Source organism: Sphaerodactylus townsendi, linkage group LG04, assembly GCF_021028975.2.
Source record: "Sphaerodactylus townsendi isolate TG3544 linkage group LG04, MPM_Stown_v2.3, whole genome shotgun sequence".
NCBI lineage: Eukaryota > Metazoa > Chordata > Lepidosauria > Squamata > Sphaerodactylidae > Sphaerodactylus > Sphaerodactylus townsendi.
In genome coordinates, this window is record NC_059428.1 from 152,993,800 (window position 1) to 153,016,947 (window position 23,148).

General features: G+C 46.3%; 1 protein-coding gene across 1 annotated transcript in view; it reads right to left on the reverse strand.

Moving 5' to 3' along the window:
• ABCA3 (ATP binding cassette subfamily A member 3) overlaps positions 1–22,829 on the reverse strand; it is a 64,543-nt gene extending 41,714 nt beyond the window's left edge. Inside the window, exon 1 of the mRNA XM_048495027.1 lies at positions 22,713–22,829. The gene's annotated coding sequence lies outside the window, so the exon portion shown is untranslated. The remainder of the gene's footprint in view (positions 1–22,712) is intronic.
• Between the last annotated feature and the right edge of the window lie 319 nt (positions 22,830–23,148).

The window sequence follows — 23,148 nt, forward strand, 5'->3', positions numbered from 1 at the left end:
TAAACCAGAGACCTTGCATCTGTTTAAATCTGTGCAGTTCCTTAAAACTATGCCATCCTGTGTCATCCTTCCTGTTACAGCTGTTGACAAGTTCTCTATCCAAAATCTCTTGAGCAAAACTGACAACCCATGGGATAAAACAACAGATCCTCTTGTGGATAATCCTAGAAGGGTAGCTGTGTTAGACTAGAGTGCCAAATACCATAGAGGCACCTTAACAAGCTTACAAAGTTCGATACAACACAAGCTTCCACGATTCAGTTCACTTCCTCAGATGCATGAGATAGGACATCGGCCAGGCTGATCTACATACACATTAGGAATTAGGAACAATACTAAAACCAGGGAGCATACATTGAAAATGCTGGGGGTGGGTGGGGAATTAGGACTCATAAAAGGAAATGTTTTTTCAGGCAACACGTGATCGGTGTTTGGAATATTCTGCCACAGGCGGTGGTGATGGCCACTAACCTGGATAGCTTTCAAAAGGACTTGGGCAGATTGATGGAGGAGAAGTCAATCTATGGCTACCAATCTTGATCCTCCTTGATCTGAGACTGCAAATGCGTTAGCAGACCAGGTGCTTGGGAGCAGCAGGAGCAGCAGGAGCAGCAGGAGCAGCAGCAGCAGCAGCAGGCCCTTGCTTTCACATCCTGCCTGTGAGCTCCCAAAGGCATCTGGTGGGCCACTGTGAGCAGCAGAGTGCTGGACTAGATGGACTCTGGCCTGATCCAGCAGCCTCTTGCTTATGTTCTTAGGAAGGTGTGTACATGTGTGCATTTCAAAGAGAAGCCGGATCAAAACAAGATCCAATCCAAAGAGCGATCTGTTCACTCCACATGAACGTGAGATGCTCGCTGATGTTAAGACAGGAGAAATGAAAAATCCACCACAGGGTGAAACAAGAGACAGCGGAGCTTTCCAGTACAAAGTTACAGAACTACAGCTGAATTAATCAACACGGATAGAGTGCTGTAAGCAAAATCTTAGCATACCTGAGAAGTAAGAACTGACAGGTCTGCCAAGCCATGGCCAAGTGACGATGCTAAGTTTCTGGACGAATGCCAATTCAGCAATTTCCATCTGCATTCTCCCTCTGAAATTTTCCTGCAGGAGAACTGTGACCTGAAGTTGAGTAACGTGACGCCCTCACCCATAATTCATTGCTTCCTGCTAGCTACCTACTGGATCTGTTTACCTCGTTTTATCCTGTGCCAGGTTTTACATTTTGCCTATGTATTTATCTATATATGCCACCTCTCCTATGTTCTGAATAAAGTGGCTTGCATATTGTGTTCTAGAAGTGATTTGTGGAGCTGGATGGGAACTGTTTGTAGGGTCTGAGGCCAAATCTGGGCACGGATACTGTTCCACCTGTCATAGCTCTCATGTTATTACTTTATCTCAGGAACAGGAATCCTCAACATGGGGAAAAATGCAATGCCTTTGCAAACCTAGAGCATCAAGGATATATTCTATCCGAGCTTTCTCCTTGTGCATTTCTGATGTGGAGGAATATATACTTGTTACTCAGATGGGCATCCATTCACACAATTCCCCTACAAAATGGTGCAACCCAAGGATGGCTATGCCATGTTATTTTTCTCCCCATGTTGATTGGCTCCAACATTGTAGATTCAAAAACAGCCACATTTAGACCTCACAAAGGGAGGGAGCATTCCTTAATTTCACTCTCTGTATTGTAACAGAACTGCCCAGAACTGAAGTTGCCTACTCGTAGCAAAATGGGGTGGAGATCTCCTCCCCAACTATATCTGAAATGTGGCAACCACACATTCTGTAAACCATTTTACACAACACCATTTACTGTTTCCCTTTATTGATTGAACGGCAGCAAATGGATACCACAAACTGACAAGCAGCATTAAAGTCAGATTAGCTCACCGCAAAACAAAACGTCCTCATCAAACAGACGGTCTTTTAGATATAAAACCATCGTAATCCTTATGTTAGCCTCAAAGTACCCGAAGGAGCACCTTAAGGCATGAAGAGGAAACCAGATGATCGATGGGAGCATAAATTTTAATGAAGTGTCTCCTCTGATCTTGCTGCAACTGAATACAACCGCCGGCAGCATTCTCTGCCCTTTGAAGTGATTTGCCTGGTCCATTGGCATGCATCTATTTACAAATGTTACTGGAAGCATAAATGCCCACGCAGCCATGTGAACCCTGATAACATGGGAGAAACACAACATTTCAGCAGCCTGACCCATAACAGCCAAGTTTACACTGCAAGCTTATAGTGGTGCTACCCCAGTTCCACTGTCATGGCTTCTATGCCAAAGAATTCTGGGAACTGTAGTTTACCAACAGTGCTGAAAATCTGATAGGCTTCCAAAACAGAACGCAGTATCCAGCATTTTCAGGAAAGGCAAGAATCAAAGTTAAGCCAGTTTTAGCCTGATTTCCTCCTTTCCCATCTGTTTTCTTCAACTTCTTGTACTATTTTGGCCATCTGTGCATGCCGAGGGTTTCCCAATTAACACTCAGTTTAAATCTCTGCTCCCATCCAATGTTCTAATAACCCTGCCAAACCCTACCCACAATTCAATTCAAGGATGGAGTCATCTTGTTGTAAAACTGTATTTATATTTATAACAAAGTAATCACACAGTGGGCTGCGATCAGGATTCCATTCTATGTGGAGATTCTAAATACTTTAAAAAAACAACCCCACATTTAATCAACAGGTTCCTTCAAATCTTACACTTTGGAATTTGAACAGCATTTAGTTAGTGCTGTGTATATTTTAACAGTTTGGCTTTTTAAGTAATAGATTTTTAAAAGCAAATTTAAAAAATCAGATTTCAATCAGTAATAGAGATACCACTAGGCAATGCTCTGTCTTTTCCTACAATTTGAATCTACTCTTCAACTCCTACAAAATTTTGTAAATATAAGCTAGTGCTTCTATTTCCAAAAGCTAGAGGAACTGGGAATATCACCTCCTTATGAATGTCAAGTCTGAAAACTTATATTTATGTCATTTATAGTCTGCATGTCTTATTGAGACTCCTGATAGATTACAATATTTTTTTAAAGGTAACAAACAGTTGGGATGCTTTTTCCTCCAGTCTTAGAGAAACAGGTGAGGAAAGAAGACATTTTGCTCACGGAGATACAGTCATCTCTTCCCCATTGGGAGTCTCCCAATCACAGTTTTGACCTATCACGGGTCAGCATAAGAAATGTAATGGGAATTTTTGGGGGAATTTTGCAGAAGCCACAGACAACACACAAAGCCACACACAACACACAGAAAAAGTGTAGAAACTCTGAAATCCATGAAATATATGTATAGTGTTGTATAATATCAGCATATTTTGTCTTTTAACACTGCAAGAATACCCAATTCCTTTTCAAAAGTTAAAATAAAATTTAAAAAATTGGAGTTCTCTGGTTCAAAGGGAGGGCCAAAAAATTTACCATCTTCAACCTCTGAAACTGACTCTTTGCACTGTTTGTGGTATGTCATGAGTTGAGACTGTTTTCTATTTGCATCGTTTTCCAATTCAGCAATTCTAGTCCTGTTTGCATTGTTTATTGCGTGTCTTGTGCTGTTTGACTGAACCATTTGGGTTTTTTTAAACATATATTTTGCAATCTGTTTTGAGACTCAGGAGAAAGGCCGGCAATAAAGGAAGTAAACAAATGAAGAAAAAAACTCAGCCCGTGTTTCAGTGATTGTCGTTCTATGCACCATAAACCTCCGATGCCAGAATCAGGGGTCTTACAGTCATGGCTTGGGAACCTCTCTAGGGAGCTGAGGGATTCTTCCTCTGTTGTTTCGACTGGTGGAAAAATGAAAAACAAATGGGATCTCTGATGCCCATTTTATAACCATACTGAAGAAGAAGAAGAAGAAGAAGAAGAAGAAGAAGAAGAAGAAGAAGAAGAAGAAGAAGAAGAAGAAGGAGAAGGAGAAGGAGAAGGAGAAGGAGAAGGAGAAGGAGAAGGAGAAGGAGAAGGAGAAGGAGAAGGAGAAGAAGAAGAGGAGGAGGAGGAGGAGGAGGAGGAGGAGAGGAGGAGTCTGGATTTACACCTCACCTTTCTCTCCTGTAAGGAGACTCAAGATGGCTTACAAGCTCCTTTCCCTTCCTCACCCCACAACAGACACTTTGTGAGGTTGGTGGGGCTGGGGAACTGTGACTAGCCCAAGGCCACCCAGCAGGGATGTAGGAGTGCAAATACACATCTGGTTCACCAGACAAGCCTCTGCCACTCAGGTGGAGTGGGGAATCAAACCCGGTTCTCCAGATTAGAACCCACCTGTTCTTAGTCACTACACTATGCAGGCTGTGCCCTACTGCTGCTGTATTTCCCTAAAATCACACCAACGTTTGCCTAGCACAGTCCAGTCCAGAGACAGGCCAGAAAGCACAGGGTGGGCTGGAGAAGGTAACATGCAGGCGCCATAAACTGGGTGTAGCAACAGCACCTCTTTGTAACTTTTCGTAATAGCCGTTCTGAGCACAACCTCTGCTCTTGGCATGCGTCGCCAGTCTGGCACTCCGACGCAACAGTCAGAAATCCAAACCTTCGCTCTTCAGAAAGCGTGCTACCCTGCATTGGAAACAACTCACAAAAGGTAGAGGCCAGCCACTACCGCATTGCAAAAAAAGATGCATAGAGTTCAAAAGAAGCAGTGGATCCCTTTAAAACCCTTCCTAGATTCCTTGTTCTTCTGATGTGCTGTTTCCATGGGAACCAGGGTCAGGGAGAGGGAAAGAGAGAGAGATCTGTCCATGTCTCCCCACCCCTGCCCCGCCCCGCCCCGCCCCAACTAGACACACACTTTTGATACAGGCACAAAAGTATGACTCACTCCGGGAATTAATTCCAACCTGCAGAATCACACCAAAAAGCACAGTGTGGATCTTGTCCTCACTGTTTCAAGAAGGCGCTAGATCTAAGCTCCTGCCAAGGGCATTGCAGGGAAAAGGGAAAGCAAGGCCAAAACCACTCTTACTCACAGGAAACTCACCAGCAGACTATTAATTCACTATTTGTTTTATTAGACTTACGGGCCACTCTTCCCAGGTGTGCTCAGAGAAGGTACACTTTATCAGTGCAATCGTAGGCTCAGTTACTCCTTTCTAAGACCACCAAAATGAATGGGCTTGGACTGGAGTAACTCTTCTTAGGATTGCATTGTTCATGTGAGGGACTCTAGATGTGCTCAGAGAAGGTACACTTTCTCAGTGCAATCGTAGGCTCAGTTACTCCTTTCTAAGACCACTTAAATGAATGGGCTTTAGTAACTATCTGGAGTAACTGTCCTTAGGATTTCATTCAACAAAATTCACACAACAGCTTTTTTTTTTATGATGGCCAATCAAAACCAACACAGGACATTGTTCTAGGCTCACCAGAATGCTTTGTGGGTTACAAAATAAATCTCCTCTGTTGACCTCTCCCAGGATGCAAGGACCATAATCTAACAGAGCAGTTTAAAACAACAAGCCAGCCAAATGTCTTCTATACCAAATGTTGGCATGACTAGGCCTTATGTTTGTGACCTGAAAAATCTTCTTTCCCTACCCCTCCTCTCAAAAGAAAACATTTTTTTAAACCTCATTATACCTGCCCTGATGAAGAGTTCTGGTAAGCTTGAAAGCCTGCGTGATTTTCGGTGCCGTTTTAGCTGGCCCCAATAAAAAGTTATCCAATGGGTTTGGGTTTGTTGCTCACATTTTATAGGGCCCCTTCCACACAGGCAAAATAATGCGTTTTCAAACCACTTTCACAACTGTTTGCAAGTGGATTTTGCCATTCCGCACAGCTTCGAAGAGCACTGAAAGCAGTTTGAAAGTGCATTATTCTGCATGTGTGGAATGAGCCTAGGAGTTTGGGAATAAAACATAACAATGGCAGGCACTGATGTTGGTCACCAGCTCCTGGGTCTGGCTGAGTCACCTGGAGTAAAGTCCTGACATCACTGGACTAGTATGTACACAGCAAATTGTAGCTCGCTTGAGGGCGCTTGACCACCAAGCAACTTCTGGCATCTGAGAATCTGTGGCCAAAAGTGCCGGGAAATGAGGCACTCGCCTGAACAGCAAATCACTTGTACAGCTCTTAAACAAGAGTGCATTCTCAAGTTCACTAAAACACCTATTTGTTCGGTCTCAACTGCTAAGAGATCCTCAGTACGCACTCTTGCTTGGCACATATTAAAAAATCACTCGAGCACACTGCTATTTTTCAACAACATTTTACAATATATTGCCAAATCCAAAACCTTTATTAGGCATAAAACCAGTGCCAAGAATTTCAAATACAATAAAAAGATCATTATTGCTCGACTTGCAGTACACAGAGTAAAAATATAGCAACAGCTTTTGAGATTTCAACATTAGAATTATTTAGAAGCTTAGCCATTTTTATTTTATCAGAAAGACGCATAAATCCTGTTGGTAACACAGTTCTCAAATCGGTTCTGATGTTGTTGTATTTTGAACAATGAAGCAGAATATGAGAAAGCGTATCAGTTGTATCAGGACAAAATCGACAGCAACGCTCATTTTGTGGAATACCAGAGAAGCGACCTTGAAGATGTACTGACGGAAAAGAGTTACACCTTGCTCTAGTCATGACCCAACTGCAATTGTAATTAATAAGTTGTTGCAGGTATATAGCAGGGCTAGATTTCTGAGGGATAATCCCAAAGAATATTGGAGAGCAAGAGCTTTGCGCTTTGCTCAGGAGAAATTGGTACTCTTGATCAAATAATCTAGTCTTTAAGTGATGGAAAATCTCCGGAGCGGTGAGCATTTGTAGGGCCTCCCAAGAGAAGCCCAAGGAAAAGATCTTTTTTTCAATATGTAGCCACCATTTTGAAAGCTGAAGCTCTCTCATTTCTAACTGGGACAAACTGCTATTTTTCAACAACATTTTACAATATATTGGTAAGCACAATCATAGGGAGTGCTTGTGTGTTCTGGGTAGCTTAACGGTTTAAGAAGAAAACTTTTGTGATTGAATTTCAGAAGTTTAGTGAAGCGTATAATTAAGCAGTGAAAGAGAATTACTGTCATAAGAATTACTATCTGGCAGGAAGTCTTTTTTTAAAAATAATGTGTATTTACAATGAAAATAATGTAAAATTAGAATTCAGTATGAAATACAAACGTCTTTTGTATATTTTGTATCAGGATATTGTTGTTTGAAAATTAATTGAAAATATATATTTTTTTAAAAAGAGATCTTGATTGTGTGATCACCAGATCCAAATTCTATGCCACAATTTCCTTACGTTCTGGCATGCTATAAATTAGCAAGGACAATTTGGGAGATCGCAGAATGTTTGATGCAATATATATATATATTAAATTTTGACACGGATCTGTTGAAAAAGCAACCTAAAATGTTCAGAACACTTCAGCAACAAGCAGCTGCAGAAATAGCTTGCCACATGATCTAATTTCTTAAAAGTTCCCGTTTCTAACCCAAGGCACTCCAAGACTCAAGCGTAGTCACAGTGTCGGATATCTTTGATTTGTAGGTTCTGACTCAGTGATGAGTAAAAAGAATAGAAATTTTGCACATGCTCAAAGTTTCAGAAGGTCTGTGATAAAACAGCTAGATTCAAATCAAGTAAAACCTGACCAGCTGATACCTAGTGAGAAATATCTGAAAGGGTATATTCTGACAATCTAAGAGAGTCAGTGTGGTGTAGTGGTTAAGAGCAGCGGACTCTAATCTGGAGAACCAGGTTTTATGCCCACTCCTCCACATGAGCAGTGGACTTTAATCTGGTGAACTGGGTTTGTGTCCCCACTCCTGCATTCCTGCTAGGCAAGGCCAAAAATCCAAATGGACCTTTCACAATTTGCCCGGCCCAATCCTGTAGGAAGATCTCCTGAGAGATCAGTGGCGTAGTGGTTAAGAGCAGGTGCATTCTAATCTGGAGGAACCGGGTTTGATTCCCCGCTCTGCCGCTTGAGCTGTGGAGGCTTATCTGGGGAATTCAGATTAGCCTGTGCACTCCCACACATGCCAGCTGGGTGACCTTCGGCTAGTCACAGCTTTTCAGTGCTCTCTCAGCCCCACCTACCTCACAGGGTGTTTGTTGTGAGGGGGGGAGGGAAAGGAGACTGTAAGCCCCTTTGAGTCTCCTACAGGAGAGAAAGGGGGGATACAAATCCAAACTCTTCTTCTTGTTGTTTCAACCTCATTGGGTTGAAGAAGAGTCGCTGGCTAGAACGGAACTGAGTTGACAACCTGTGGATTAGGCCTGCCAGCCTCTCGCTCCGCTATCATTAATGGTGTCCCAAACTGTTCCAACCTTTGTCCACGCTACACAATCTGTTGCAAGCTCAAGTAGACCTGAAGCGACGTCCAAACAGTCTGCTTCTAGTTTCAACAGAACTGTAGAAAAGCCACCATGACTGGGGGGCGGGGGGGGGAGGGGAGCGAATCCCGGTGTTGGAACAGCTGAACGACTACTTGCTGGAAGCACTTCTTTAATGAGACCTTTTGAACCACTCACAGTTAGGAAAAGAAGCATGCTTCTGTCTGGGAAATAGTCGACCAGTCGGTACGCATTACACCGGAGAACACTTGAAAAGAAAGAACAGTGGGTCCTCCAATTTTGTTTTTTGCAAACTACTTCAAGCAGCCCTGTGGTCACAACAAAACACTTTGACTACAGGGGTATCAGTTTACCTGACTCAGCCAGAGGCTTCCTGCCCAGCCTTGAGCAAGACCTGCAGACAACCACCGATTGTGAAATGAGGACATGATTCGAGCACACACTTCTGCTCTCAAGCAGTTGACTCCACAGGGAAAGCACAGACTCTTGCTGTGTGGGCGGGAGCACAAGCCACACTTAACACGCCCCACACATAAGTCACCATAGTGTGCTAAAAACTGGATCTGTCTGTCTTACAGACCCGATCAAGCTCTTTCGGCTACTGTGACACCCAAAACATAAACAGCTGCAGAGAAAGACAAGATCTGGAAGCCAACTGCAGGGTGTGCCCTGGAGAGCGGCAGGCAGACAAAGGAAGGAAGCAGGCTGCTGCTTGGACTGTGGGTTCAAAGTGATGGCATGTTTACATATTTGTGACTGAACTTCACCTGCCAAAGCAGCCTTGGTTTCCCTCTGTGCTAACTCGCTCTCTCTGAGAGCCAGGATGGTGTGGTGGTTAAGAGCAGGTGGATTCTAATCCGGAGAACTGGGTTTCATTCCCCACTCCTCTACCTCAGTGGCAGAGGCTTATCTGGTGAACCAGATTTGTTTCTGCTCTCCTACATTCCTGCTGGGTGACCTTGGGCTAGTCACAGTTCTCTCCAAACTCTCTCAGCCCCACCTACCTCACAAGGTGTCTGTTGTGGGGAGAGGAAGGGAAAGGAATTCGTAAGCCACTTTGAGTCTCGTTACAGGAGAGAAAGGGGGGAAGGGATAGAAATCCAAATTCTTCTTCTCCTCCTTCTTCTCGTCAATTGAAACTAGGCTGAAGACACAGCATAGTTATTAAAAGAAAGTGGTAAGAGGGAGTATTGTTTTCCTGCTAGGATCTCTGGCCCAACAGGTTTCGGAAGGAGCGCAAAAACCTGCAAAACGGTTGTGTGACACATGCAGTGATGTCTTCATCACACCACTGTCAACTCTCTGTCACCTGCTCAAAAAGCTCCCAGATCCACAAGCTTCTGACCTACTATTGTTTCAAAATGTCACGCTCCATGATGCTGGATTAAAATGTTATAAAATACATGGCCACTGTCTGCCTTTTAGAAATAGTACAAAAACCTCCTTTCGGGTTTCTTCCTCAAGGATGTCCACAAAACATCTGGTGGTGGGGAGAAACGCAGGCCTAGGACTTTGCCTCATGCACCTCGCAAGGTTGTTGTGGAGATAGAGATGGGAAGGATAAACCTCCATCGCAGTGAGAAGTCACCCACGCAAATGGCAAAATCCTTCACTGGGCCATATCAGTCAGATATGTAAAGCAAGGGGAAGAATTTGAGCATAGCAGATGCACCCCATGCCTCTGAACTGTAGGGATCTCCAAACAGAAAATCAGGAAGATTGACAAGCTGGAACAGGTCCAGAGGAGGGCGACCAAAATGGTCAAAGGTCTGGAATCCATGCAACGCAGCAGCGGCGACCTGACTGCGCTTCCCTCCCCCCAGGGCGGCGTCAGGCCGCCCTAAACAACAACCCTTTAAAGGGTTGTTGTTGAAGGCGTCTTCCGGCGGTACAAGCCAGCAGCGGGCACTTGTCTCCGATCCCGCCCTCCTTATCTCGACCGAAATTGTTAAGCCTGGGCATCACAGCCCGCCCACACTGTCCTCCGACCTCCAGGGGTGGGAGGGCAGCGTCGGGCCGTTCATCGTGGGGCTTACGCCGCCAGAACTCTTGGCGGCGTGGGCCTATAAGAAAAGACTTAGGGAACTGGTATGTTTCGTTTGGGAAAGAGAAGGTTAAAAGGTGACATGATTGCCATGGTTAGATATTTGAAGGGATGTCATGTTGGTGAGGGAGCAAGCTTGTTTTCTGCTGCTCCAGAGACGAGGACCAGGAGTCGTGGGTTCAATGTGAAGGAACAGAGACTCCACCGAAACCTCAGGAAAAACTTCCAGACAGTAAGGGCTGTTCGACAGTGGAATGCACTACCTTGGAGTGCGGTGGAGTCTCCTTCTTTGGAGGTTTTTAAAGAGAGCCCGGTTGGCCATCTGTCAGGAGTGCTTTGATTCTGTGTTCCTGCATCGCAGGGGGTTGGACTGGATGGTGCTTGGGGTCTCTTCCAATTCGACAATTCTATGATTCTAAAATGACCGATGGATGAAGAAAAGCAAGGAAGTGCTTGGTTAAAAATCCAGGGAAGATAGGATATGAGATCTATGTTCTGTTGCACAGAAGACCCATGGATATGATGGATTAGAAAATACTATGCAATACTTTGTGTTACAGAGGTTTGAAATGGAACAAAGGTGGATTGAATTACTCATCAAAGTAATAACAACACTCCAACTTATCCTGTTAATCAAATAGAGCAAAATATCTAGATGGTCCTTATGAAAACCATTTAATGTAAACCATGACAGGTTTGCAAAAGAACATAAGAAAGTGCCTGTGGGACAGACCAGAGTCCATCTAGTCCAGCACTCTGCTACTCGCAGTGGCCCAACAGATGCCTTTAGGAGCTCACATGCAGGATGTGAAAGCAAGGGCCTGCTGCTGCTGCTGCTGCTGCTGCTGCTGCTGCTGCTGCTGCTGCTGCTGCTGCTCCCGAGCATCTGGTCTGCTAAGGCATTTGCAGTCTCAGATCAAGGAGGATCAAGATTGATAGCCAGAGATCGACTTCTCCATCAATCTGTCCAAGACCCTTTTAAAGCTATCCAGGTTAGTGGCCATCACCACCTCCTGTGATACCAATCACATATTACGTGAAGAAATGTTTCCTTTTATTAGTCATAATTCTTCCCCCCAGCATTTTTAAGATGGGGAGGGGAGGTCTTCGCTACTAGCTCACTACTAGGCATTGTGAACCCACAGAATACAAGACCAAAGAAATTGACACAGGAAGTGGTGATGGCCACTAACTTGGATAGCTTTAAAAAGGGCTTGGACAGATTTATGAGGAGAGGTCAACCTATGGCTACCAATCTTGATCCTCCTTGATCTCAGATTGCAAATGCCTTAGCAGACCAGGCGCTCAGGAGCAGCAGCAGAAGGCCATTGCTTTCACAGCCTAAATGTGAGCTCCCAAAGGCACCTGGTGGGCCACTGCAAGTAACAGAGTGCTGGACTAGATGGAATCTGGTCTGATCCAGCAGGCTCTTGCTTATGTTCTTATGTTCTTATGATAGCTACCCTGTTACTCCGAAAATAAGACATCCCCTGAAAATAAGACATAGTAGAGGTTTTGCTGAAGTGCTAAATATAAAGCATCCACTGAAAGTAAGACGTAGCAAAGTTTTTGTTGGAAGCATGCCCATAGACCAGCACATGCAGCTATGGAGTGGAAAAATAAGACATCCCCTGAAAATAAGACATAGCGCATCTTTGGGAGCAAAAATTAATATAAGACACTGTCTGATTTTCGGGGAAACACAGTAAGTAACAGCTCTTATCTGTGCACTAGCTTAGGTATGACTCACATCACTGCATCATGAGGCAGAAGTATTGCCAATGAATCCAGAAAGAAAGAAAGAAAGAAAGAAAGAAAGAAAGAAAGAAAGAAAGAAAGAAAGAAAGAAAGAAAGAAAGAAAGAAAGAAAGAAAGAAGGAAGGAAGGAAGGAAGGAAGGAAGGAAGGAAGGAAGGAAGGAAGGAAGGAAGGAAGGAAGGAAGGAAGGAAGGAAGGAAGGAAGGAAGGAAGGAAGGAAGGAAGGAAGGAAGGAAGGAAGGAAGGAAGGAAAGAAAGAAAGAAAGAAAGAAAGAAAGAAAGAAAGAAAGAAAGAAAGAAAGAAAGAAAGAAAGAAAGAAAGAAAAGGTTCATGGGAGCATGCCATGTCCTTGATTTCATATGTCTTAAAAAAATACAAAGCTGAGCTTGCAAATGGAGAGGGAGGCCAGTATCTTCACACCGTTCAGAATCTGGAGCACAGAAATCTCTCTAGAGCAAAGAAGGAAGAGAGATTAAAATGTCAATCAAAAAGAGATAAGTAGGTGAGGTGGTTCGAGGTCAAGACACCCACCTGGACGGCTGCAAGAAGCCACTGTGGCATAGCAATTACAGCATCAAACATGAAGCCATGAAGTCTGGATCAAACGCTGTCTCTCAGCCTAACTGACCTCACAGGGTTATTGGGTTGATAAAATGGCAGTGTGGTGTATGTCATCCTGATTTCCTTTGAAGGAGGGCGGGGCAGGAGTATTACTGATGGGTAGAACAACATGCCACGACCGCAGCAGAGTCACAGCATTCGCACTGAGAAGTCTTCCAGTCAAGCTCAAAACAGGAAGTACTGCATACACTTCTGGCTTGGTGCTTCCTTACAAAATGCAAAGCAGTGCAAAACTCCAAGGTGTGATGGGACTTTAGACACCAGGTTGCTAAATAAACAGCCACTCGCACCAGCACCCCTTCTGTTCTCCAGATCAGGTTGCCAAAAATGATAAAGGTGGATATGTGAACATGTGAAGGTACCTTGCATCAAGTCAGACCACACTCAGTCAGTCCCTCTCCCACAGTGTCCAGCTGACACCAGTTCTTTAGGATCTTAAGCCAAAAACAGCAGCAGTGGAGTAGTGGTTAAGAGCAGGTGCATTCTTATCTGGAGAACCGGGTTTGATTCCCCGCTCTGCCACTTGAGCTGTGGAGGCTTTTCTGGGGAACTAGATTAGCCTGTGCACTCCAACACATGCCAGAAGGGTGACCTTGGGCTAGTCACAGCTCTACGGAGCTCTCTCAGCCCCACCCACTTCACAGGGTGTTTGTTGGGCGGGGGAAGGGAAAGGAGATTGTAAGCCCCTTTGAGTCTCATACAGGAGAGAAAGGGGGTGTATAAATCCAAACTCTTCTACTACTTCTTCTATTAAGAATTACTGCACCCTAAAATGTTATGGCACTGCTTGAGTTCTCCTGATATTTTCACCAGGTCGGATGTAGCTTCAAGATATGTTGTTTTCAGATTTGCCATACTTGGGTGGGAGTCTGCCAGGAAAGACCGGGGCTCCTATGCACAGGAAGGCAATGGCACGGAGTCAGTGTGGTGTAGTGGTTAAGAGCAGGTGGATTCTAATCTGGAGAACCGGGTTTGATTCCCCACTCCTCCACCTGAGTGGCAGAGGCTTATCTGGTGAACCAGATGTGTTTCCGTACTCCTGCATTCCTGCTGGGTGACGTTGGGTCAGTCACAGTTCTCTCCAAACTCTCTCAGCCCCATCAACCTCCCAAGGTGTCTGTTGTGTGGAGAGGAAGGGAAAGGAGCTTGTAAGCCACCTTGAGTCTCCTTACTGGAGAGAAAGGTAGGGTATAAATCCAAACTACTCTCCTTCAAAACACGCCTGCCCATCTCTTGCCTTGAAAACCCCATGAGGGATTATACTACATGAGTTGTGGAACACAGCTATTATGATTATATTGCAAGCTCCCGTCTTCCAAAGATCTGCAGCCTTGTTGAATCTGCAAGGGCTTCCAGAATTCTGAGCACAGGGAGTGGATGCCAGTCATGGGGGGTGTGGCCAACCACAAAACATTTGTAGATCCAAGCATAGCATCTTTGTGTGTTGAGGGCAGCAGTTTTTGAATGGCTGCTCCATGCAGGAAAGTAATGCCTTGGGGACTCACGTAAAATCCCTTCTGCCCTAGTGAAGTGGGGTTAGCCGAGACTGGCTCTTTGCTTTAGGGTAGAATGAAGCGGGTGCCAGGAGACATGTTGGTGCGTGCCAACTTGAAGATCACTGCCCGCTTCCTTCCCACGTCTGGCAGAGGTCTCTGAGGCTTGAATGCACAGAGCTCCACATTCCTTACACTCAGTGCCAGGGTTAAACCCTGCAGTACCCAACAGCTACTGCAGGGACTATTCGTGGTGCCACCGGGCACATGAAATGTTCATGCTTTGTTCCACTCTGGTGCAAAAGATCTACCCAAAGGTGGAATCTGGTTATTTAAAGGCCACATTTGTATCACAGCTTCTCACCCAGAATTTCAGGGGCTCCTTAGAATTTCTCCTTCCTTTTTAAAGCAAAGTTTCTAGTCGGTGTCATTACAGGATAGAGTGCTGAAAATGAATCAGCCCTGCCTGAGAAAAGACAGGTTCTAGGTTCATGATTACTTCTCCTCCAAGGAACCATACCTCACTCCCTGGATTTATACCCCACCTTTCTCTCCTGTAAGGAGACTCAAGGTGGCTTACAAGCTCCTTTCCCTTCCTCTCCCCACAACAGACACCTTGTGAGGAAGGTGGGGCTGAGAGAGTTCAGAGAGAACTGTAACTAGCCCAAGGTCACCCAGCAGGAATGTAGGAGTGCGGAAACACATCTGGTTCACCAGATAAGCCTACGCCACTCAGGTGGAGGAGTGGGGAATCAAACTCGGTTATCCAGATTAGAATCCACCTGCTCTTAACCACTACACCATGCTGTCTATTTCTGGCAGTGGAATTCAGTCCTCTTGATCCAAAGCCCTCTGCATGCTCTGATACATGCATGGAGTTTCTTGCCAATGGACTGCCCTGTTGCTTTGGGTGGTCCCTCATAGCCAAAAGCTCTGCATAGGTACTCCTTTCACATGGGAGGCATTTTCCCCTTCCACTGCAAGAAGTGCCACAGAACTGGAGGACATGTGTCCAGATCTCTCATCCCCCAAAATGCACGATCACCACAGCTGCCCAAAGAAAAGAACACAAACAACTAGACGCAAACGTGTCTCCAACAAATAATTTGTTTGGAAGCCAGGGTTTTCTGGTCAGATCAGGTAGCAGTTTAAAGAACCGACTACAAGCATGTCACCTATCACCATAGTACGGGGATTCTCTACAACTGTCTGCATGCTAAAAGGCCTAGCTAAAGTCCAAATCAAAATAAGACAGAAATTATGTTCAGAACAAAGACTCCAGACCCAATATTTTCTGGGGGGAAATAATAATTCCCCAAAGACCGCGACAGCAGGAAAAATAATCTCGCTGAAGAATAGCTGGTGGGGGGCGGGGGAGCGGCGGCTTTAATACTAATTGAATGAAGACAATATATTAAATGGTAGAGAGCCAGTCTGTGGGTGCTGCCTGCATAAACTTGATCCACATTTTGCTGCATGTATAAACCTTACCCATGTTTGCTCTTTTCATATAGTCCAGGGGTCTGCAACCTGCAGCTCTCCAGATGTTGATGGACTAAAAATCCCATCAGCCATGCTGGCAGGGGCTGATGGGAATTGTAGTCCATGAACATCTGGAGAGCTGCAGGTTGCAGATCCCTGATATAGTCCAAATTAGCTCTTTGTCAATGATACAAGTCTCAGTCTTTGCAGAGACAAGAGGAAGAGGAAAATGCCTGGTCCAGATTGATATACCCAGCCACGTTTCTGTACAGTCGACTCAGCTCTGACATTCACTGTGGAGAAGCACGGGCAGCAAATGGCTATTCCCTTCCCAATTATTCTGATTAGCACAGCTCCAGCCCAACGCACAGGATCCTGCTGGCTTTCCCAGTGATTTTTGGCTCTTCTCTCGCCCTGATGGCCTTCAGCATCTGCATCCACAGCTGTCTTCTCACGGAAAAGCCACACCTCTCCCAAGCAAGTGCTCAGAGAAGCTTTTACGGTGGGGGTGAGGCTCCAAAAGCTGGACTGCGGATATCCACGTTTCCCCTCGCACAACCGCACGCGCAGCCGTCTGGATTGCCAGCCGGACAGTCACCCACAGCAAGATCTACAGGCAATCTTGAGCAAAAGTCCTGGGTCTAGGCAGCACTTCTGAGAAGAGCATATGGGAAGTTGTGACAGACTGAGGATAGCCAACGTTTCAAAGCACAGAGGGGAAACTAGGCGGCTGGCCCAGTTCCAAGATTGGCTCAACCTGAGGGCTACACAAGTACACCTACCCTTGGTTAAACACCACAAACCATCTTTCTTCTCCAGCAAAAAAAATCTCTTTATTCCTCCGCCAATATTCCCTTGCTCTTAAAATATTGATTGTTCAATGTTTTTTGTTCAAACGTTTCCTTTGGATGTTTACAGAGTTGCGCAAGAACCTGCGGCTCCCGGCAGTGGAATGTGGATTCTCTGGCCACAGCCTTTGTCCAAAGCATGCAGCTGCCCAAGTGCTTGTGGACTGGATAGCGTTCATACAGCGGGAAGGGACGGAGTTCCACCTCGGTCAAATCCCTCACCCGTAATGCACACCCAAATCAATCCACGCAATTGCAAAGTAAGAGCAAGAGCTAGGCATGCCAACTGATGGTGCCAACAGAGCTCAGGGCAGCAAGTCTTGGCATAAGTGGTGCCCCAAGTGTGAAATGAACATGCCAGGATCCCTTGCTGCCAATCTCAAATGCAGGGATAGGGATCGCACTTCAAATCCGCCACGCCGAACTTTTACAAGCTGAGAAGTTGAGATGACCAGGCCAGGGTGAACTGAGTTTTGTTTCAGACAGGCAGGGAGAAATGAACTGACCTCTCAAAGACTGTATCAACACAGACACTTCCACAGACTCTATCTGATAAAGGTGTGTTGAAAAACAAAGGATCGGCCAGGTCAGGCCAGAGATCGTGTTCTCTGCTTAACTGGGGATCAACGAGCAAGGCAACTGCTTTGCAAAGAAAGGCAAATAGCAGGATCTTTTTTCATAAGCATGGTGAATTGTTTCAAAGAACATTCAAGAAGGGAGGTGGATGCAGGCAGAGGTGCAGGCGAGAGGGTCCATTTCTTGCCCATGTTAAGACCGACAGGGCTTAGCTCCTTCCCACCTTCCTTCTCTCTCATTAACCCAAAGCTTCATTGAAGAAGAACCGCAGTCTGCATACAAATCCATAAGATGCAGGGACTTTTCTGTTGTAGCCCCTCCCTTTGCAGAATTCCCTCTGACAGAGGCCTGCCTTGCTTGGTCATCATTAGGTTTTGGAAGAGCAGTCATGACTTTTTCCCTTCTAGCAGCCTTCGAGAGATGAGCTACATTAATTTAATTATTAATACTTCTTTAGGAGTACAGTGTCAATGTCGAGGGATGTAATTGTACCTCTCTATTGGTTAGACCTCACCTGGAATACTGCGTACAGTTCTGGGTTCGCAGTTCAAGAAGGACATTGACAAGCTGGAACGGGTCCAGAGGAAGGCAAGCAAAATGGTAAAAGTTCTGGAATCCATGCCCAACGAGGAGAGACTTAGGGAGCTGGGGATGTTTAGTTTGATGAAGAGAAGGTTAAGGGATGACATGATAGCCATGTGTAGATATTTGAAGGGATGTTATGTTGGTGAGGGGGCAAGCTTGTTTTCTGCTGCTCCAGAGACTTGGACCAGGAGTCATGGGTTCCAGGTGAAGGAACAGAGACTCCACCGAAACCTCAGGAAAAACTTCCTGACAGTAAGGGCTGTTTGACAGTGGAATGCACTACCTGGGAGTGTGGTGGAGTCTCCTTCTTTGGAGGTTTTTCAAGAGAGGCTGGATGGCCATCTGTCAGGAGTGCTTTGATTGTGTACACCTGCATTGGACTTGATGGCCCTTGGGGTCTCTTCCAACTTTATGATTCTATTATTCTGAAGAAATAAGTTGAGCTTGGAGGGGTGGTAAGAGTCTTCCTTTTTAATTACTATTGTGATTTTCAATCTCCTTTGTGATCCACCCTGAAAGTCCTTAACATAAACAAGCGGGGAGATGCCAGTAAATAAGTATTCTGTTCTGGTGTCTGATTAACATTTTTTCATTGAGATGTAAAGCAAATTTTTAAAAAGCAGTCTTTTCACAGTTCAATGACTCTCTTCCCCAAAAAACATAATATGACAGGACTCTAATAGGATTACGAATGTAGGAGGTCAGGAAAATATGGACGTGATGGAATTTTTTAATTTTACAGGAAGACTAAAGTTGTTGATGTGCCCCTCTAGAGCAGTGGTTCTCAACCTTCCTAATGCCACGACCCTTTAATACAGTTCCTCATGTTGTGGTGACCCCCAACCCTAACATTTATCCATTTTACAGATGGAGAACACTGATGCAGAGAGGCGACCCCTGTGAAAGGGTCGTTTGACCCCCAAAGGGGTCGTGACCCACAGGTTGAGAACCTCTGCTCTAGAGTAACTAACAAGAAGGGTGGAAAGGTCATTTTGGGTGGGACATTAATTTTAAAGTGTCCTGCGTAAGCGGATGTACTCAAGAATCTTGTGGGCACATTCATGCAATGCACGGATTGAGAGAAATCAATGTGCCACACAATACACTTCACCAGCCCAGTCAGAAACTCCCAAGCAAAGAGAGGAAAAGTTGAAGAAACATCCACGAAAGACAGCTGGGAGAAAACTGCTGAACCAGATCTTGCAGCAAGCCCACTGCATGCTAACCCAGTAAAATTTCATCTATTGAGAACAGTGGAGTATATATTTGCTAATTTTCAAAGTCTCTTCTTTCCAGTTGAAATTGTCTTGGTGTTTGTGAATTTCAATGGCCTCCCTGTGCAGTCTGGCAAAGTAACCTTCTGAATTTCAGTGTTTTCAAATAAAATGTTATGTCCAGTTTTGTTTAAGACATGTTCTGCAACTGCAGATTTTTCAGGATGCTCCTTAATACAAGTTTGAATGCTGCATTTTGTGGTTCCTATGTAGACCTTTCCACAGCTGCAGGGTATGCATTCGACAATACATACAACATTTTAAACTTTTCATTCATTATAAAGAAAGTGAAATTTCATCTCTCTTGGTTTGCACTTCCATGTTTTCAGGACACATGCAACGTGTTTGGTGTTCCGCTACACAAAATTTTAAATCCAAAGACAGAGAAGTATGAACAAGGTTCAGGTCAGGCAGCACCACTAGGAAAAAGGTCATCGTGGGACAAATCCCCACAGTATTTCTCCTTCCCAAGTTCAAAGTTTTAAAATGCCAGTGACCACTAAGGAGGAGAGAAGAGCCAAACCCACACACAAATGTTGCTCCTAACAAAAGAAACGTGGTGTGGGTACAGGATACATGGAACAAGAGCTGTGTTCCATCCCTAATTTCAGATGAGAAGAAGCAGGTGAGAAGATTTTCTTAGTAGAGAAGAAAATCACTTTTCCCGGACTCATAATTATTCTTTAGTGTCTCATACATCCCAGGCACAAGCTATCGAATTAGGTTTGGAAGCGTGGACTATTACCAAGACCTTTCAGTCTTCAAATTATCCAAAGTGCACATCACAAGCACTCTCTTGTTGACGTGGGACATAATGCCCTTGAACGGGAGTCATGCAATAATACGATCGTCACACACTGTTCCTCTCTAACCACTGAACTTCAGGACCGTCTTAATAACAGCATTGTTATTGTTCATTATCTTTACTGAAACACATGCTAAATATGCATTTTCCAATAACAAATGTTTACAGTATAGTATTTATTTATTGACAGCAAGTCACAACGTTCATAGATTAGCATGGGGCCCCTAAACTCACGGGGGCCCCATGTAATTGCCCAGCTTGGCCACCAATTAAAATGGCTCTGCGGCATTCCAAATGGGGTGGGGGGAGATTTCTCCTGGAATCTCCCATCCATGTGTCAACTAAAACCAGCTCCATTTCAGTAAGTTGGGGGGATCATGTGTCCTCCCAACCACATCCTTTTTGTGGTACAGTTTCACTTTGAGAGAACTTGGGGAGCAAAATAAATAAATAAATTCAGGATGTGGTATGGGCTTCTGCCAGCGTAAATTCCCTCTTCGCTGGTGCTCAGGCACTGTAGTAACCCATGATGCCCGGCTGTGATGCCAGGCCTCACGCCAGTGTTTGCATGTGGTCCCCAGCTACACCAGTGATCTGGGGACCGGACTGACCTTACTCAGCCTCCAGACCCCTCTCAGACCCCATACACCGTGATTTTCGTGACATATCTCTATTCTTCCCTATGGGGATGTTGGAGATTTTTGTTGTTGTTAAACTTTCTTGGCTTCTCACACCACAGGAGAGTCCTATGGAGTGGGCGGAGTGGCACACAAGTGGCACCTTCCCTGTCTACTTCAGTTCTGGATTGAGCTGTGGGTCTCCTCTCCCACCCCTCTCTCCGGTACCATTAGGGTTCCCTAAGATCCGCCCCCTAAAACGACCATTTGCTTCACTTCGTGACAAGGCCTTTTATTTGGCCCTGGAAAATAGGTTGTACAGCTAAGTCCTGGAATGGCCTAGCTCCAACCTCGTCCTGCAACAAAGCTTCCTCAGCACATACCACACAGCCTAACTATTTCATTGAAACGGGCGAGACAGATGCAAGGTCCCATCTTACAGAAATCAAAGGCCATTTATGGAGTTGCAGTCTGCTCATTCAGGTCAGATTTCCAGTTCCCCCCCTCCCAAATTCATCAAGCCACAAATCAGAGAAGCCCGGTGGTTTGTGAAAGTAAGCAAAGCTCAACTTTTCCCCTGCCTCCATAGGGAAAGTGAAGAGGAAGCAGTGACCATCTTGCTTGCTTCAGGTTTCCCGCTCCTCCCCACATTCCCCTGCCCATGAAGGAGCAGTTCCACCCACACCTCAGCCAGTGTTTCTGGGGAGATAGCTGGGGCTCCCCCCCCCCCCCAATCCAATTTTGACACTCCTGTGACAGTTCATTAAAACAAACTTTTTATTAAAAAGTCCAGGCAGGCAAATAACCTCTCAACCTGGAAGCAGGGGGCAGGCAAAATTGCGGCTAGACTCAGAGGAATCACCTTCTTGCGTATAAACGAAGGAACAAGGGGAGACCCCATTGCAGAGCAAACAGTATAAACACTGCATGTATAAAGGGCTGCAGTCAGTGCATCTGTGCCACAAAGGGCCATCAGCAGCTGACTGATGGGAGTTTTCCAGGCAGAGATGTTCAGAGGTACTCTACCATGGCCTGCCTCTGACTTCCTCAACCGTCTCCCTTTCAGGTACTATACCCTGTTCCACAAAAAGGCCTCAGTAAAATTGTAACTTCGTGTGCCATGTGCTCCACACACCGTATTCGTCGTCTAGTCTGTGACATCTAGACCAGCCGTGAAGAGCTCAGGGTGCGCAGCATGTGGAGTCAGGGGACAGAAAGAAATGGCAGATGAAATTACAGCTTTACTTAGGTCTATGGAGAGCAGGGCTGACCTGGCTTAGCTTTCCAAAGAGCAGTCTAGCCTGGGCTGCCCAGGGTGGTTTCCCTTCTTGGCACCAACCAACCAGGGCTGACTCTGCGTAGCTTTCCAGAGATCAGGTCAGCTTGGGCCATCCAGAGCCAGCTGATGGAGTCATTCATACACCAAGGCCAAAGAGCTTGTGTTGCAGGCACCAACTGCACAAGGCTTCTTTGGACAATGCCAGCCAAAGGATGCCTTCGGGCACCGCTGAACATGCCCGATCATAAGCCCCATGTGGATGTACCTGCCATGGGAGCACCTATGAGGCTCTCTCACACACAGCAGGAGGCTCATTCATTCCAGGCCCGGCTTCCCAAGAGGCACATTTCCTCTAACGAGTGTGGGAAGGGGCTCGATTCCAAGGGATCCGGAACAACTTCATCCGGAGAAGAGAGCCAAGGAGACGATCCGGCACCTCCGGCTCTCCAAAGCAGAGGAGGGGATGATGTCATGCACACGACAACTGGAGCCTGATGCATTTGCTTGGAAAGACATGTCTTTACAGAAAAGCAGAGGACGGATCTAGGCCCTGGCAACTCTGCACCGGCTACACATGAAATATCAGCGGGCCTTTTTGTTTTCCCTAGGCAGGGGGCTGCTGGAGAAAGCGGGTGGCGCACGGGAAAGGGAAGAAGGGAAAGATCCAGGATGCTGTCAAGGGGGAAAGCAGCCAGGCCGCTGGGGCCAGGGACAAAACGGGGGAGGGGAGGGGGCGCTTATCTATGGTTCTTTACCGGCGAGGAGGAGAAGGAGGAGGGATCCCCCCCCCCGGATTGTGGGGAGCAGCGTTACGCATGGAGACAAAAGGCGCCGGCTTAAGGGCAACCCGTCTGGAAGCAAAACGACACCATGGCGAGGGTGGGGCAGCCAGGCTGGGGGGGGGGGGGGCGGATTCGGCTCAGGGGGAAAGCGGGAGGTTGGCAAAGAGGAGAGGAGGTCTGGCTGGACAGGGCGCGCGGGGGGGTCTCTTACCGGGTCAGCGTCCCTCTCCGAGCCCCGCAGTCCGCGTCGCCCCTCCGGCCGCTTCTGGCGCGGTTGCCATCCTGGCTTGCCGGGCCGGGGAGGCGGTCGCTGGCTGCCAGCTGATGCGCCCGGGCGCCGCCTCCCGTGACGCGCCGAAGGGCCGGGCTGGGCCGGGGAGGAGGCCAGGGCCGGCCCCCAGGCGGCGGGGGGAGGCAAGGGAGCGCGCCGGGCTGCCGCAGCCGAGCCTCTCGTTTAGCCCCGCTGCAAAGTCAGCAGGCAAACAGCGGGAGGGAGCCAGCAAACGGCGCCCTGTCGCTGAAGAGCAGCTCCCTGTCGTGGGAGCAGCCTACTTTGCTGGGTTGTTGTGAGGACAAGGATGGAAGAGAGCCACGTCGTGTGCTGAGGAGGATGAGCATCCTAGCCTATGCTCTGGGTCTCCCTAGCG